This window comes from Pinus tabuliformis, chromosome 3_1, assembly GCF_031772625.1.
Source record: "Pinus tabuliformis cultivar Carrire ecotype Pingquan chromosome 3_1, CPIR1, whole genome shotgun sequence".
In the NCBI taxonomy this organism is placed as follows: domain Eukaryota; kingdom Viridiplantae; phylum Streptophyta; class Pinopsida; order Pinales; family Pinaceae; genus Pinus; species Pinus tabuliformis.
Genome location: NC_142301.1, coordinates 19,764,393 through 19,782,408, shown reverse-complemented (window position 1 = coordinate 19,782,408; position 18,016 = coordinate 19,764,393). Strand labels below are relative to the sequence as shown.

Genomic DNA, 18,016 nt, shown 5'->3' with positions numbered 1-18,016 from the left:
GTGAGGTGAGGATCCGTCAAATCATGTGATGACTTATCACCTCTGGTGTGCATTTAATTCCATTATTGATGATTCAATTCGCTTATGTCTTTTTTAAAGAACTCTGATTGGTCTTGCTGCCAAATGGTACATTGAGTTACCATGAGGCACTTTTTAAAATTTTAGTCAGTTAGCTACTTCTTTCTTAACTCATTTTCAGTTGCCTGTAAGATACAAAAATGGAATGGAATTGTTAACTTCATTAAAACAATCTACGTCCACATATATTTCCGACCATATTCATGAATGGCGACGTAGAAGGCGTTTAGTGAAAGTTTTCATTCCGGATCAAATTTTAGCAGAATGGTTTGTTAAATCATTGTTACCTAAAATCACTGAGGATGTAGCTAAGGTAGGAGTTGTTACTGAAGAGCAAGTAATTTCTCAAGCTTAGTACCTTGACCTCGTTTATACGCAGTCAAGTACTTTACATGAAAAAATCCCTGATCTTCGAAAAACTACAGCTCCTTCAGGGTCTCATGTCGTTGATGGTATGATTGGTTTAGTTAGTAATAAAAGCAAGAAGACATCTTCAAAGAATTCTTCTCCTACAATAACTTTACCTGATTCCCCGAAAGGAGATTCTTCTGCTGAAGTTTCTGCTGACGTCCATGTCGTAGATTCATCTACGACCAAATTCGGTAGTAAAGAAAAGGGGAAGAACAAAAACAATCAAAATTCAAAAGATAAAACAAATAAAAATGAATTTATTGACGAAAAACAAAAACCTCGCTATCCTTGTTTCATCTGCGATGAGGATCATTTTACTAAAGAATGCCCCTATCGAGCAGAGTTTTTGAAATTCGTTAAAGGTTCTCAAACGCCTGCTGTCTTGAAGGATCCTTCTCCTACTCAAGATAGTAAAGCGGTTGCTTCTTCCTCGAATGCCTTGGAAGAACCCATTATGATGATGTCTCATGTCAGGATTGCGATGTGATCACAAGATTATGGTAGTAAAAATCTTGTTGATGGTAAAGAAGAAGAATTTTCTAATTCAAACCCATCAACTACACCTCCTCCTGGGTTTGCTCCACTACAAATCGAGAAGCCCAACTCAGACTTCGTAACCAAACCGCCTGCTAAAGGTATTTTTCGGAAATCAACTTTCAATCCATATGCGAGAGCTGCTCAGAATTATAACATTGTTGAAGACTTAGCTGTTTCCCCTTCAGCAATGTCAGCTTTGGAAGTGCTGTAATCATGCCCAGCATAGCGTAAATTACTATTTTCTGCTATAGAAGCTATTGATCTTCAGGATTTGAACCTTATAATCTTCGATTTAGAGAATAGTACACCCTGCCTTCCTCATTAAATGGCTTTCCATATTCCAGTGTTCGTAAAAAACAGACCTTGTTTTAGGACTGTGATTGATGAGGGAGCTTCTACATGTATTATGTCGATCCAGTGTTGGAAATCACTTGGTTCTCCTACACTCAATCAGTCTCCGATGATTCTAAAGGATTTTGATGGCTGAGGGTTCCATCCTTTTGGTATTTTGGAAGATTTACCTATAGGGGTTGAAGGCAAAAATGTAAATCTAGATGTGGAAGTGGTTGATGCCCCTCTAGATTACAACCTTCTCCTGGGTCGGAGTTAGTCTTATGGTATGACTGCTATTGTTTCATCAGTCTTTCAGCTTGTTAAGTTTCCTCATAACGGAAATATCATTACGATAGACCAGCTGAGTTATTTCTCATTTAATCCAGCCTCTACTGATAGTGTTCAGCATGTCGGTAACACGACTATCCCTTACAAGGATGTTGGGGTAGGTTTGATTAAAGATTCTGGTTTACTAGGAACTTTTTCCATCCCTCCTCTTAACGTATAGCCTTCTATTGCATCTATTCATATGATTTCATCGAACACTATTGCTTTTGATGATCCTTGGATCATACATTCCAATTCCAAGGTGGATTCATTTGATGGCACGATGCCTTTGGATCTCTCCTCTTAATGTATCGCCTTCTATTGCATATATTCATATGATTTCATCGAACACTATTGCTTTTGATGATCCTTGGATCATACATTCTGATTCCAAGGTGGATTTATTTGATGGTGCGATGCCTTTGGATCCCTTTGAAATTGCATATCAGGCGGTACAATTGTTTTCTGCTTCCTGACCTATCACGAGGATAGTTTTTTCTTGTCTCAACCTCGTTAAAAAATGAAACTGGATGTCATGAGCATAGTTCTTGGTTTTGTGTCAAGCTCATTAAAAAATGAAACAAGGAGTCAGCGAGGATAATTTCTCCTTGTATCAACCTCGTTAAAAAATGAAACTAGAAGTGTCGAGCATAGTTCCTCGTCTTGTGTCAAGCTCGTTAAAAATGAAACAAGGGTTGTGAGGATAGTTCTTTTCCTGTGTCAACCTCATTAAAAAATGAAACAACTCCCTTTCCAAGTCGAGTCTTTCCAAGATCTCGAAAGTGAACCTTCATTCCATCCACCTGGTTGAATGCAATGAAGCTTGGGGGGCATGTACCTTGATTTGCGTCGTTATGCCGGGGGCAAGCGAACTTATAACAAGCATAGTTTTTCATTTCAAGCTTGTGTAAACAAGAAACTGAATCAAGCATAGTTTTTCGTTTCAAGCTTGTGTAAACATGAAACCGAATCCAAGCAAAGTTCTTTATGGTTCAAGCTTGTGTAAAAATGAACCCATACCCATTTTACATCCCGTGATTGCCATCTTTATCCGCTAAATTCTGTTAGATGAGCCTTGGTTGTTTTCATTCCATGTCTTTGGCTGATCATATGCTTTCACTTGGTTGTTTTTCCTTTCCTGAGGGACCACAGTTATGAGTGGTTTTATTAGCCAGCCTCTTGACCATTACATGTTTTGAGTAGTTCCATCATTACCGGAACCAGTTGCTACCCTTTATACCACTCGTTCCTCTAGGACGAGTCTTCTTTAAGCTCTTTTCTGACTCGTAAAAAATGAAAAGATTGCCGAGTTTTTCTTTTTAAACTCGTTAAAACGGAATTAAAAGGACGATCCACTTACAACTCTTTTCTGACCGTATAAACATGAAAAGATTGCTAGATTTTTGTCATTTCAAGTTCGATATTAGTTATAAAACGATGTGTCTTTGATCACTTTTTTACTTTTTCGGATCAGGGACACTAATTATGAAAAGTACTCCTTGATTGTAATGGTCAAGTGGTTCTCTCAAGTATTATTTTATACTTTTTCGGGCTTGGGAGACACAAATTTACGAAAAAGGACAACTATGGAGTTTTCTTAAGTTTTCCTTCTGACTCCCTAAAATTGAAAAACAACAAGTTTCTCCTATACTGGACTCATTAAAATTTAACAGTAAAGGACCTGTTCAATTTTAAAACAGGAATGAACCACTCCTTCTTAGGGTTTGAATTTTAAACTAAGTTGGACTCATCTGAAGGATGAGCTTATAACCAAGCAAATTTTATCCTCCTCAAACTTGTCAAAAATAAAGAGGTACTTGCCAGAAATGGTGGGGAAAAAGAGAGAAAAATGAACCTGTTTGTTATACTTTGTGTTTTAGAAAAGTAGTTAATCACTCTTGAACACGACACTTTTTGTTCACCTGGGTTGAGAAATCCTTTGCCTAACATTTAATCAAACCATATTGAAAGTCTTCAGCTAGTTTCTGGGTATTAGCTTTCGGGCAATTGTCACCAAACCATCTTCAGTGTCGTTATGTGTTCAAGAGGTTAGTTCAAATAAAACATTCATCTGCAAAATATCTGTCATCCATCTTGACCATCCCTGAGTTAGTCCTTGCCAAATATATTTCTTCAAACTTGATATATGATTTCGTGTTGTGGGCTTGCCTACGACGGATCACTTTCTATCGACTTCAGCTCATTATCTAGAAAGATAATCTAGAAATCGTCAGTACCTTGGAATCTGCATGCCCTAATGGCAGGTTTCTCACCTTCGATGACAGGTTGCATCATTGACCTTCGATCAAAGGATTCTATGACATGTTCGACATCAGCTCATCTATTCACATTTCATGGATTGTACTGAGTACTTTGAGAGCCATTGACATTACTGGTGGTTTCTCTCACACTTTTTAATAGTTCACATCATTGACTAGTAATCAAGTGGTTTCTACCATGTTCGACTTTGACACATTCATTCACATGGATAGAATCGTACTAGTTCGGGAAGCAGAAATCAAGACCCTGGATCTAGTTTCAAGCATCCAGGCTGCGAGGAATTTTGTTATTCATTATATAGTGGACTATTCATAAACAGGTGGTTGCACCCATACTGTGTCTACATATGTCTATACTTGTGATGTATTAAAAAATCATTCCTGTATCAGAGCATTTTAGTTAGTTTTCTAGTCAGTTTTGATCTGAGTATGGGAATGCCTACCTCAGCGATGATATGTTCACACACACACACACACACACACACACACACACACACACATATATATATATATATCTATATCTATATCTATATCTATATATATATATATATATATATATATATATATATATATATATATATATATATATATATATATATATATATATATATATATATATATATATATTTTGCATTGAATGTTTTTACAGGTTCCGACTGGGGTGTCCATAGGATGATCCTTGAAATGATAAAGTACTTCACTCTTCATACATGAAAGACTTCATTTTCATCTATTACAGACTTCACACTTTAGGGGGCAATTTGTTGCACTAAAAATTGTCACCTTGACATTCTGCAATCTATGTGAGTCTATCACCACTCATACTTTCCTCCTTTGCAAGTCTTAAACCTCAGTTCTTCATGTCAAGCCTTGAAAATAAGAGAAATCCATTAAAAAGTCTCTAAAACTCTAGTTCTACACTTTCTATTAGCATTACCTACGGTCTCGCACCTAATGGTCATGTTCCCTCCGTACCTAACCGCTCTGTCTCTGTGTAATGGGTGCGGACCCCTGTAAAAGTCAAAAAGGCACAAGTACATTCTTAAAAACTCACTTTGAGTCATTCCTGGAAGCTTCTAGAAGGAATCTTGAGGTGGCAAGTTCGCTCCTTTAAGGTTCATGCATCCCAAACCTTAAGGAGCTAACCCCTTGATGTGAGGAGCTTATCCCTTTGAAGGAGGACTCTATCCCTTCATAGGTGGACCTGTAACCTCCTTCCTTTGCACTATAAAATGAAGCATTGGGCTGGTTACTTGGGAGGTTGGAAGATGAATATTTTTGAGGTGAAATGCTACTGGAACTTAGTCTTCCTAATTGAGCTTTTGAGAGGAAAGATTACATTTGGAAGAGTGTGAGGATTGTCAAAGTAGAGGAGATTCCTGTTTGGACCCTGGGAAGAGCTTGTACAACATCAAGGCACCAAAGGTTGTAAATTTCTTCTATTTTCAAAGTTAATACAATCAAGTTTATTTTTCTCAATAAGCTGTGTTTTATGGTTTATTTCATGGATTCCTTGATCACTATGATGAACATGATTTATTGTATTAGCTATGAAAGTGTTATTTGATGTGTGCTTGTTTGTGATTGCAGGTTCTTGAAAGGAAACTCTTTCAGATGGTCGAAGCGTGGCTGCCACAAACTAGCATTGGACTTAAGGTAGGGTCTAAAACACCTCTTTAGTTTTTATTAATGAATCGCAATATGTTTAGAGAAAGGTAGATTTGCTTGTCCTGTTTGTTGCTAGATATCTTTTGATACTAGGGAGATCAGCCTTGTCCGCAAGAACGATTTATCCATCCAACAGGAGTTGGTAGTTGTTGTTGAAACCGAGCATAAGCAGAAAGAGATGCCAAAGCAGGAAGCTAAGGTGTAAGAGAGCAGCGCGAAAAGGTAGCAGCAAAACAAGCAACATAGAAAGCAAAAGAGGACGCGCACACAGCCAAGGGAGTCACTTGGAGTTCAAGTGGAAAGCCAGAGTGTTGTAAACTAACAGAGAGCCAAAAAATCCAGAGCCAAAGCCAAGAGCCAAAGCCAAGAGCCATAGTGAGAGCTGAGAGCCAAAAGGCCGAGAGCTTCAGATTTGGGGACCGAACGACATTCTAAACCCATTGTTTCTATGTAAACCGTGGAGTTGAGCCAGTGAGCTTGTAAAAATATTGTTGCCGTAATCCCAGAGAGCCCAGTCGAGTTGACTAGAGCTCACCGAGATGTAGCCCAAGAGTTTTGGGTGAATTCCTAATTAAATTGTTGTTTCGTGTGTTTGGTTTATTGCTGCATTAGTTAGTATTGTATGTATTTACATGTGAGCATACACCTTCTATTCAAGCACATATTTAATTCTGCATTGGTTAATGATAAAGACTTGGGAATAATTTAAGCTTTGGGAGTGGGAGAGATTCTTGTAGGTTAGAGAAGAAGCCTATGTGACCCATTTTTAGATCAACATCTCTACTAATGCTTCTCAAACGGAAATAGGGGCGGTTTTGGGGAAATAGGAGGACAAGAAACCGTACACAAATTAGTATGCCAGCAAGAATTTGACCCCTGATGAATTAAAATATATGGTAACTAAAAAGGAGTTCTTTGCTGTCATTTATGCTATTAATAAATTTCGGCATTATATCACAGGGTATCCTACTTTCATGCACACTGATCATACAACTATCAGGTATCTAATGAACAAACCAATAACCCTTGGTCGCGTTACAAGATGGTTACTGTTAATTCAATAATTTGATATTACCATTGTATGTAAACCAGGTAAAGATAATGTAGTTGCAAATTTCCTATCTAGGATGGATACTAGTGATGAAGGTACACCTGTAAAGGATAGTTTTCTAGATGAACATATTTTTGCAATTTCTACTCACACTCCATGGTATGCAGATATTGCTAACTATCTTTCTACAGGAAAGGTGCCTCAACACTTGCCTTACAGAGAACAACGAAGGATTATCCATCATAGTGCTTGTTATTCATGGATAGAGGGATATATCTTTTACACATGATCTGATTAACAAATCCGGTGTTGCGTAAGTGGAGATGAAATCTATGATGACCTAAAAGCTACTCATGATGGCCCCTGTGGGGGACATTTTGCAGATAAGCGGATAGGTCATAAGGTGTTACAAATGGGATACAATTGGCCTTCTATTTTTCGTGATGCAAGGAAATGTGTTAGAGGTGCAATAGTTGCCAACGGATGGGTCAGCCTGGTGAAGCAGATGAAATTATGTTATAGCCCCAACTAACTATTAATCCCTTTGAAAAATGGTCTATCCATTTCATTGGGCCATTTAATCCACCTTCACTGCAGAAAGTTCACATTCTGGTTTGCATGGATTACATGACGAAGTGGGTAGATGCCAAGGCTATTGTCAAAGCAACAAAATAGGTTGTCTCAAACTTTTTATTTTGGGAAATTCTTGCATGGTATAGAGCTCCTAGAAAGATAATTTCATATGGAGGGGCATAATTTACAACACATATGATAGTAGGACTTATGAAAAAATATGGAATCAAGCAAATGGTAACATATCCATATCACCCTCAAGAAAATGGTCAAGTCAAAAGAACAAACAAGGTAATAGAGAATATTCTTACAAAGAGTGTAGTGAACCATCATTGGAATTGGGCCGAAAGGCTTCCTGAGGCACTATGGGCATGTTGTACCTCTGAGATAGTAGTAGGTCAACTACCAATGCCAAAGCATCTAAAATAATTGTTTTGGGGGTTTCTGGTTTTAATTTTGGAAGACCAATGAATGAAGACAAATGTAGAATTGAAGTAAAAAAATATGATTATCACAATTTCCAGACTGTAAAATAGAACAATCATAAGTTGGAAAACCTTCGAAACTACGTTCCAAAGGTTCAAGGTAGTATACTTAATTCTTACACAAGATGCTAATGATTTATTGATTAGAGGGGATTAGCTAAATAGACAGTTCATTAATCCATTCTCTTAATAAATGATCTCTTCAGGAGCTTAGAGGAAATAATTGAGACACAATTATTCCTACCTATATATCTCTATAAGTCATAAGCATATTAAGAAAAACACAATGATTGATAACTAGAAAAACTTACAGGATAAGTACACGAAATTGTGTAAAACCAGATTTAGAATCCTCTGCTTTGTATTAAGGTTCCAAAAAGACTGAGTACATCAAGTGTCTACAAGAGCTTCCTTGAAAGGTGGCTTCCAGGTTCAAAGTAGTATTAACAGTCAAGACTTTACAAGAAATGAACTATGAATCTTGAACTCCGAACCATTTACAACTCAAGAAAAGAGTTATTAATGTTGACACCTAATCTTCATGATTGGGAATTTTATGTAAATAAATAAATTGAGAAGGTGAACAGTCATCGGGAGATGAACTGAACAATCACTCCCTATTGTATATAACAATGGGTTACCTATGGAATATACACGAATCAATTTTACTGCCTTTGGAGAGTTACTGCCTGGCTTGACATGGTATCAAAGCCAGTTCTAAAAATAGTTGTAACTCCTGATCATTTCTGCCACTGCCTCTGTCCTGATCATTGCTGCCACTGCCTCTGTCCAGAGCGCTACTCTGCCTCTGCCTCTGTCACTCTCTGAGCAGTCAGACCATGCCATAATTTCTTCCTCGCCCTCTCTGGTTAAGGTGGCACGCAGAAGGTTGTCTACCTAACGCTGAGGCTGTTATACCTATGCGTTGAATTACCGTGGTGTGTTGTGCATTTGAAGGACCCACAAATTACATTAAAATGATTTCTCTGCCCACATGAACGGATTATTGTATCTCACATGCAATTAGTCTCATATTTTGAGCAAGAAAATGTTGAGTTCTGGTCCTCTAGTGCCATCAGGATTCATCATGTAGAATGCCTCAGAATCCCGCACCCATTGAAACAGCCTGCACCATCTCAAATATCTTTTCGTCTGTCATAGAGCAGCTCCTCTTCATGGCATACCCATTCTTCTTGCCATTGCAATACATGGTCCAGATAGGCTCCTGATAAAGCCTCCCTCTGTTCACAGCCCTCTCGCATTCAAGGGCAATTCTCACCAACCCTGAGGCCATTTCCTTCACCAGAAAATTTGTGGCTATTGCAAACTCTATCAACAACATGGGAGGGGACCTCAGATCCTGCTGCACCTATTCAATTGCCATCGACGCAGTGGTATTATCGCTTTGAGTTCTCAGTGCTCACGGCAATGGTATTATCGTTTTATGTGCAACATTATTAACGTTATCAATATATTTTTATTTTGCTTCATGTTTGGTGAAAGTCCATGGAAGCCCACAAGGCTACAATTCGCTAACGCAAACATTAGTTTCTACCCCACAAAAAGGACCAAATCTGTCGCTGTGTTTACGCCATATTTGTTCTTTTAAGTGGCAAAATTTCATGGCATTGACCATGCGATATGAACCGAACTCTGCTCTGCTCCGTTAACACTAGCAATAATAATTATTAGCCTCTACCACTGTTATTGACTACGAAAAAATATTATTGTGACTAAGTATTTTGAGGTATGGTTGATGCTTAAATTCCAGAGCAGTCTTATCAAAGGGAGGAAAAGTTATTCCATTTCCAGTGACCATAAGCCCGAACGAGAGGACGAGTTGAACCGCATTGAAGCTGCTGGTGGACGTGTTATTTTTTGGAATGGTGTGACATAGTAGTATTGTGCAGTTTTGTTTAAAAAAAAAAAAATCATTCGAAGCATTTGTGGAGGTGAATAATAGTATTGCACAGTTTTTTTTATCATTTGAATGGTAATGTTGTGTTGAAACATTAAAGTGATATGTAATATTGAAGTGATATGTACATAATATTTCAATGAAATGCTGATGCTTCTATCAAACATTAGAGGGATTTGAAGAAAATATAGTGCATAAGGCTGTAACGTAAGGAATTTTTTTTTTATCAGCAGAAGTTATTTATCAGCAGAAGTATTTTTTACAGAATGCATTCAATCATCTCTATGGTAGGAATAGTTCTCACTGGCAAGGAGAACTATCCTGAATGGTCCCGGATGATAAAACACACCCTCATCTTCAATGAATTGTGGAAAGGAGTGTGTGTCGGAGAAGGAGACAATGACCCAGTGCAGCCTACATCAGACAAAGAGCTCGTCATTTGGGAAAACAAGAACAACAAAGCCTATGCATTAATCGCAACATCTGTAAATGAAGAAGTAAGTCGTCATATTTCATCATATTCAATTGCCTTTGAAGCTTTACAAAAGCTGAAAGAACTCTATGACTCACATTCTGCACTTAAAGTTGTTCAACTCATGATTAAACTCTTCACTCTTGAACTGAAAAATAATGATCCTCTTGCTCTTGCATCTGAAGTAAAGTCTATAATGCATGATATTAAATCCACTAAGGTTGAGCTGGATATCCCTCTTATTGCTTTTCTCAAGGCACTCTATCCTACCTACTCCAATTATCTTGAGTCTTTACAAGCAAATGGAAATCTTAAAGATATAACCTTTGACTCTCTTGTGAAAAAGTTTGCTGAAAGAGAAAAAGCCTTTGGAAAGAAGACAGCTCCTGAATCTTCTGAAGAGACTGTGTGCCTTGCTCATAAAGAAAAGCATCCTGCTCAAGATTCTACAAGAGGAAGAGGTGGACGAAGAGGAAGAGGAAGATACTTCAGAGGCACGGGGGGCAGACATTCTCAAGGAGAAAAGGCAGATCTTCATTGCATTCACTGCAAACGAAATGGATCACATGATGCTTCTACATGCAAGCTACCATGGGACAAAATTGAGCAGAAAAGAAACCAGCAGAAAGGTAAAACTGATGATACAGACAAAGGTAAAGCACCTGAATCCGCTCACTATATTGAGGCACAATGTAACATTGGAGTAAATGAAGATTTGTTTAATGCTTCAATTGCTTCTTCGAAAAATGATTGGTTTCTCGATTCAGGAGCAACTTGTCATATGACTCATAGAAAATATTTTTTTGAAGATTTCACTGACAATGTTGATGGAGTAGTATACTTTGCAGATCAGTCAAAAATCAAGCTATTAGGGCTTGGCACAATCAGGCTTAAACTGCCTGGTCTTCCAGACTTTCTTCTGGATCATGTTCTATATCTCCCACAGCTGAAGAGAAACTTGCTGTCCTTGGTCCACATCTGCCAGCAAGGTCACTCCATTCATATGTTTGATGGCAAGCTTGAGGTAAGAAAAGCATCTGACCACTCACTTGTCATGAGGGGAATAGAAGAAGAAAGGCTTCTCAAACTGCAAGGAACCTCTGCTCATGCACAACATTTCTCATATATTTCTCATCATGAAGAAGGTACACTTCCATCAAGTTTATTGTGGCATGCTAGATTTGAACATTTAAACTATGACAGTCTCCGCTTATTGAAGAAAAATGGTGTTGCTGGTTTGCCTACAATTCCTAGGAAATATAAGCAATGTGATGCTTGCATTCTAGGAAAGCATAGCAAACAATCTTTTCATGATTCACATTCAAGAGAACATAGGAAGATTGAACTCATTCATTCAGATTTATGTGGTCCAATGTCTGTTCCTTCTGCAAATGGAAATAAATATATCATGACATTTATTGATGATTACACCAGAATGTGTTGGGTTTATTTATTGAAGAACAAATCTGATGCTTTTCAAACATTCAAGAATTTTCATAAATGGATTGAAAATGATGCACAATCTCATATTGGGTCTATTCGCACTGATAATGGAAAAGAATATACATCAAATGAATTTGGAACTATCTTCGCCAACATGGGATCAAACATCAAACAACTGTGCCTTATAATCCCCAACAGAATGGTGTAGCCGAAAGAATGAATAGAACAATCTTGAATATAGTACGATCCATGATTTTCTTCAAAAATGTAAAGATAATGTTTTGGGCTAATGCTGTTCTATGTGCTGCATATATAAAGAATAGATTTCCATCTAATGCTATAAGAAACAAGACTCCTTATGAATTGTGGTATGGACATGTTCCTTCGGTAAAACATCTCAGGATCTTTGGTTCCACCTGTTATGCTTTGATACCAAAGGTACATAGAAACAAACTTGGTGCTAGAAGTCGTAAGTGTATCTTCCTGGGGTATTCAAACACCTCTAAAGCATACCGCCTCTATGATGAAGTAAATAAAAAGTTTGTTGTATCTAGAGATGTCATTTTTCTTGAATCATCCAAATCTGACAATGTTGTTGAGCGGCAACTTGATCGCTTGGATAGATTCGCAAAAACGAAATCATTTCAAGAATTTGATAATCAGATTCCACATCTTGAAGGGGGGATTCCTATACTAGAACAACATGCGGAATCTTCTTCTGAAGAACAATCTCCTCTGCATGAAACTCCAACAACGGATGATGCTTCAAGTGATGTAATTGATAGAATTGGGAGACTCAATCTTGATTCATTCCCAACTCAATCAACAGAGCAGCCTGGACCATCTCAGAAAGGTCCCCCAAAGTGGCTGACAAAGACACTTGAAAGTGTTCATCCTGATGAAATTGGAAAAACAGGAACCAGAAATTCAAACCGACAAGATGGAGGTGATGTAGATGACTCTAATTCACCTGTTGATATGGATGTTACTTATGATTGTGAATTGAACTTGTCTACAGATTTTGAACCAACTTCCTTCAAAGAATCTGCTTCTCATGATGAATGGAAGGAAGCGATGAAAAAGGAGTATGATGCCCTCATAAAGAATGGCACTTGGAAGCTGGTTGATCCTCCATTTGGAACCAAACCAATTGGCTGCAAGTGGGTCTACAAGAACAAATACAAGGCTGATGGCTCACTTGACAAGCACAAATCTAGGTTTGTGGCAAAAATTTTTGCACAGAAGGAAGGGGTCAATTATGAGGAAACTTTTTCCCCCACAGCAAAATGGGCCACCATCCGGACACTCTTTGCACTAGCAGCTCAGAACGGTTGGAAACTCCATCAAATGGATGTAAAAACTGCATTCTTGAATGGAGATCTAAAAGAGAATGCTTTTATGTCCCAGCCTGAATGATTTGCTGTGAAAGGACATGAACAAAAAGTATGCAAATTTGTGAAGTCCTTGTATGGCCTCAAACAAACACCACGAGCCTGGTATGAAAAACTAACTGAGCATCTTCTGAAACTCAGCTTCAATCATTTTGATCTTGATGATGCAACTTTATTTGTCAAGAAAGTTGGAAAAACAGTTGTATATCTTGTGGTATATGTAGATGATCTTTTAATGACAGGGAACCATGAAAGCTACATTGCATCCATAAAGAAGGAATTTGGAAAAAGTTTTGAAATGACTGATTTGGGCTATGTTCATTACTATCTTGGCATTGAAGTAACCCAACATCCAAAATCCATATTTCTTTCTCAAAATAAATACATTGGAGATTTGTTAAACAGATTTGGCATGACAGAGTGCAACCCTCTTTCTACTCCAATGGAACAAAACTTAAAGCTCACATCTATTGAAGGAAAGGAAATTGAGGATGCAACAAAGTATTGACAGCTTGTAGGAAGTCTCATCTACCTCACTACTACCAGACCAGACATTTCATTTACTGTTGGAATCCTCTCTAGGTTCATGCAAAAGCCTTGTGAGGGACATTGGTCTGCTGCAAAAAGAGTTCTAAGGTACTTGAAAGGAACTCAAGACCTTGGAATCAAGTATACACAGGTGGACGAATTTAGCTCGATTGGATACTCTGATTCAGACTTCGATGGAGACAAAGAAACTGGGGTATCTACTTCAGGATATGCTATGAGTCTTGGATCAGGAGCTATCTCCTGGAGATCACGGAAACAATCAGTTCCAGCAGATTCCACAACAGAAGCAGAATACATGGCAGCAGCTGAAGCAACGAAAGAAATTGTGTGGCTCAAGAAAATTCTTGAAGATTTGCAGGTAAAACAAGTAAATCAACTCCACTCATGATTGATAACACCTCTGCAATAAACTTGGCCAAGAACCCAAAGTTCCATGATCGAACAAAGCATATCAATACTAAATATCAATTGATTCGACATCATGTTGAGGCCAAAACAATCCATCTCCGTCATTGTTCCACAAATGAGAAAAATGTAGACATCTTCACCCAAGCACTTGGAAGGGAAAAGCTTGAATGACTCAGAATGATGCTTGGACTCACCAACATCCCTTCAGATTAAGGGGGGGAATGTTGACACCTAATCTTCATGATTGGGAATTTTATGTAAATAAATAAATTGGGAAGGTGAACAGTCATCGGGAGATGAACTGAACAATCACTCCCTATTGTATGTAACAATGGGTTACCTATGGAATATACACGAATCAGTTTTACTGCCTTTGGAGAGTTACTGCCTGGCTTGAGAATTTATACAATAATGAAGCTTAAGAAAAGGTCCTAAAACAAATTAAGATTTTTAGGAAAAGAAATATCTTCATGGCAAGAAGATAGGGGCAACTACTTCTTGCTGTCCCCTTTATTCAGGCCGTGCTGGCTTTGTTGTCTGATATTTTTCCCCTTTAGCTGGTTTGATTTTTTGTCTCCTTCACACTGGCAGATTGCTTCATTTAAACCTTTTTACCTAATAGTGCTTTAAACTCTGCTTAATATGATTTGATTTGGATGAGTGACCTTTAATGTGATCCTTTCTATATTTACAACGCATTCCAGTTTTTACTGTATTTTTCAATAGTAAAAAACTTTTATTTGTCTTCAAACTTGTTATCACAAAATCATGTACTAAGGGCTGCTACTTAGCAAGATCTCATGCAACTATTTCAAACCAGGCTTTAGACTAAGGTTAGCCTCCTTAGTCAGAGAGGGCTCTCTCACAGATTTTTGATAGGAATTATTAACAAGAAAAGATGGCTAACTCTTCAAACAGTTTATGAAAACAAGCTGGTTGGAACAACAAAATAACATCTCTTCCATTGGGCTCATGGAGTCAAGCACTTCTGCAGTAAACTATTAACTACTTAATCATGGAAGCCAAGGCATATAATGTTTAACACTCAGAACATTTCTCAAAAGGAACCTCAACTCATAAATATACACAGGAAGTCTGAGCACTAGGTGAATTCAGAGTGATTGCATATTTAGTGAGCTGTAAAACATAAAAGGATAAAGACAAAGTCACACATATCTTGAGCACTTGAACACATGATGAATCTTGGGAAGAAAAAGTAATCTTTATATTACAGTCAAAAGTCTTTTACATAAGCTGATAAAAACTCTGTTTTTTCATAAATCTCCAACCCTACTTACATCAGAGTTTTCACTATATATAGGAAAACCAAAACTAAAACTACCTTGAGTCTCCTCATCAAGCATGAGGGGAGCTCGATGACCTATCATTAACTACCCTTATCTATTTTTAAACAAACTCATTAAATACATAAAGTATTGAGCTGTAATTACAAAGAGTCCTAATCAAACTAAAACACTAATTCCATTCTCCTCGTAACATGATTCTTCTTGGATCCTTGACAGCTGTCCTCCTTCAGTTAGGCTGAGATGGCTGAGCTAAAGATGCAATAAACAAGCTAACCTTGGATGCTTGAAAGCGCTGATGGCTCATTAATTGACCAAAAGATGTGCTCTGTTTTTACGGTCTCTGTCTCCTACCATCCTCCGAAAATGTAGCAGCATGTTCCCAATTCTTTAATAACTCAAAGTATGGAACGCTGCTACCAAACACCATGTCTCCAGATGAGCTGTAGGCTGTATTGATGTACAGGTGTCTCTCTTCTAACATTCCCGGTCAAACTGTTTATTCTGCATTGAAAACATCACCTACAGCAGTTTCGTAGCGCGCTACGAAACTGCTGTGTGATTTAAAAAAAACAGTCTTCCTCTAAACTCCTCACATACGAACTATTTAAATTCTGCAACATTAAAAGCTAGGAAGAAAAGTCATCCTCTCATAATAAAATCTTTCAGAATGGCACAGCTGCTCATTCTCAATTATAACAGAAAAGAAAACCTTCCTCTCAGTGAACTTTATACCTATCAGACTAACTGGACATCAGTTATATCTCATCAACTGCCTGCAACAACTCATCTACCTCTTGTTTCAAAACAATAAACTTCTGAAAATCGGAATGTGAATACAATATGCAAGCCAGAAAGAAGCAGAAGAAACCGGTGACCAACATCAGTGGCTCTGCTAGCATTGAAATAGTACTAAATTTATAATAAACCTGAAAAAAAACATTATGTTCAGGCATCAAATTCTTCTTTGATAGTACCACAACATTCCTTCCAATAGTGTCAAGATAGGAGTACTTTATCTCCCGATGTTGGTCTGCAGAAAAGGGAACAGAAGCATAAGGATCTTTAGATCCTTCTGGCAGTGCAACCTTCACAATAAGTTTATCAATGACCACATCACTGAATGAAGATGCAAAAGCAATATTAAGATAACGCCTGCCATCAGCTGCTTGGAAGAGAAAATCTTGTAGAAGTAAGCCGTAGCCTATTGTAAAAGTGGCTTGCCAGCCTCCAAACATAGGATATCGAGGTTCAATTTCCAGTTCTGTTTTTCTAAAGTTGGCGTTCAAATGTGAGGTAGAAATATTCCCAATTTCATCTCGGTAATAAACCGAATGTGCTCGAGGTGGCAGTCTTGCCACTAGACTCTTAAAAGATGATGCACCTCTGGCATTGGGTCTTGCTTGGTATTCAATCCTTGAAAAGCCACCTTTGATTCGAGCACCACCATGAAAAAGGTGATAATTTTCAGTTATCTGAAAATTTCCCCAATGTGAAATTTCTATTTCTCGCACCAGCTCCTTGACAACTGCAAATGGTTGGTTATCTTCAAAGTGAACAATAAAGGGTGAAAATGAAAATGCAGCAAGATTCTCATATGGACCATATTTAAGTTCTGTATCCACCAATTTTGTGGGATCAACTTTGGAATATGATTCTATTCTAGGACTTGGGGTCTTGATGGTTGTAGTTTGCACTTTAACTAGATAAGGAGAAAGAAAGTAGGCACTGTCACGATAAAGAACAAGCTGAGTTTGTGCCTGAGAGATCTCTTCAGGGAAAGGCTTCACTGAATGTGTGAAGACTGAAAGCACTTCTATAGTTACAGTGTCACCCTTTTTTAGTGCCTTCACCAAAGAGATTGAAAATAAAACTATACCACCAGGTGCATCCTCTGATTGAGAAGGGCTTACTATAAGTGGAACAGAAACCTTATTTTTACCCTTTCCTTCAAGGGCAGCTGCTTTCAGATACGCCAGATTTTCAACCTGGTCAGGAGGAAAGGCAAGAAGAACTTCTGAAGTCGTACCCAAACCAGTATTTTCAACCTTCAAGGATGTAACAACCCGTACAATGTGTGATGTCAAGTCAATCCGGAGATCCACCTTTAGGAGCACAAATTTCGATGACGGTGCCGCCAGACATAGATGGCATATTGTCAAGAGCGCTACACATGCAAACACTGAATGCTTGAGATTTGACGGGATCACTCCACGAATCGCCATTGCCATTGCTTCTCGGCTTCTGCCAACAATATCGATCTCCTCTGATTCTGAAATGAATTTAACATTTCTCATATTGCCATGCACTGTGTTACACAAACCAGGGTGATCGATTGGAAGTCGGCAAAAATAGCCAAAAGAATGACATCTTGTCTCACAATAATGTACAACATCTTCATTAGTTGTATGAACATGGGGTCCTTCATGGCTCCTCTTGAAAGCTGGTACTGGGACACAACAATCCTTTCGTATAGCTGAGTAACTATTTCAAATGTAAAGCCAGAAAGGTCATTCCACAAGTCATCAATTGCGCCCTCCGTCCCCAATATAACAGGCATTCAATCATGAAGCCACGCCAACGCCTTAGAGGAACGTGTAGTCAAAAGAGTAAATGTAAAGAATACTCCTCCTTCAGAATCTTGCCATGTGTCATAAAGAGCTGCAAAGACAAGGGGCTTTTTATCTTGAAAATGTATATAGAATAGATGCTTCTTCGCTTCATCCTTTTTTCACTCATAAAAACCTTCAATTGACACAAGGCAACGACAACTTGGAATAAGTCGACGA

The 18,016-nt window shown here is 38.1% G+C and overlaps 1 pseudogene; it reads right to left on the bottom strand.

Annotated features, from left to right (window-relative positions):
- Positions 1 to 15,985: 15,985 nt before the first annotated feature.
- LOC149185559 (dolichyl-diphosphooligosaccharide--protein glycosyltransferase subunit 1B pseudogene) lies at positions 15,986 to 17,455 on the bottom strand (annotated as a pseudogene).
- Positions 17,456 to 18,016: the final 561 nt, after the last annotated feature.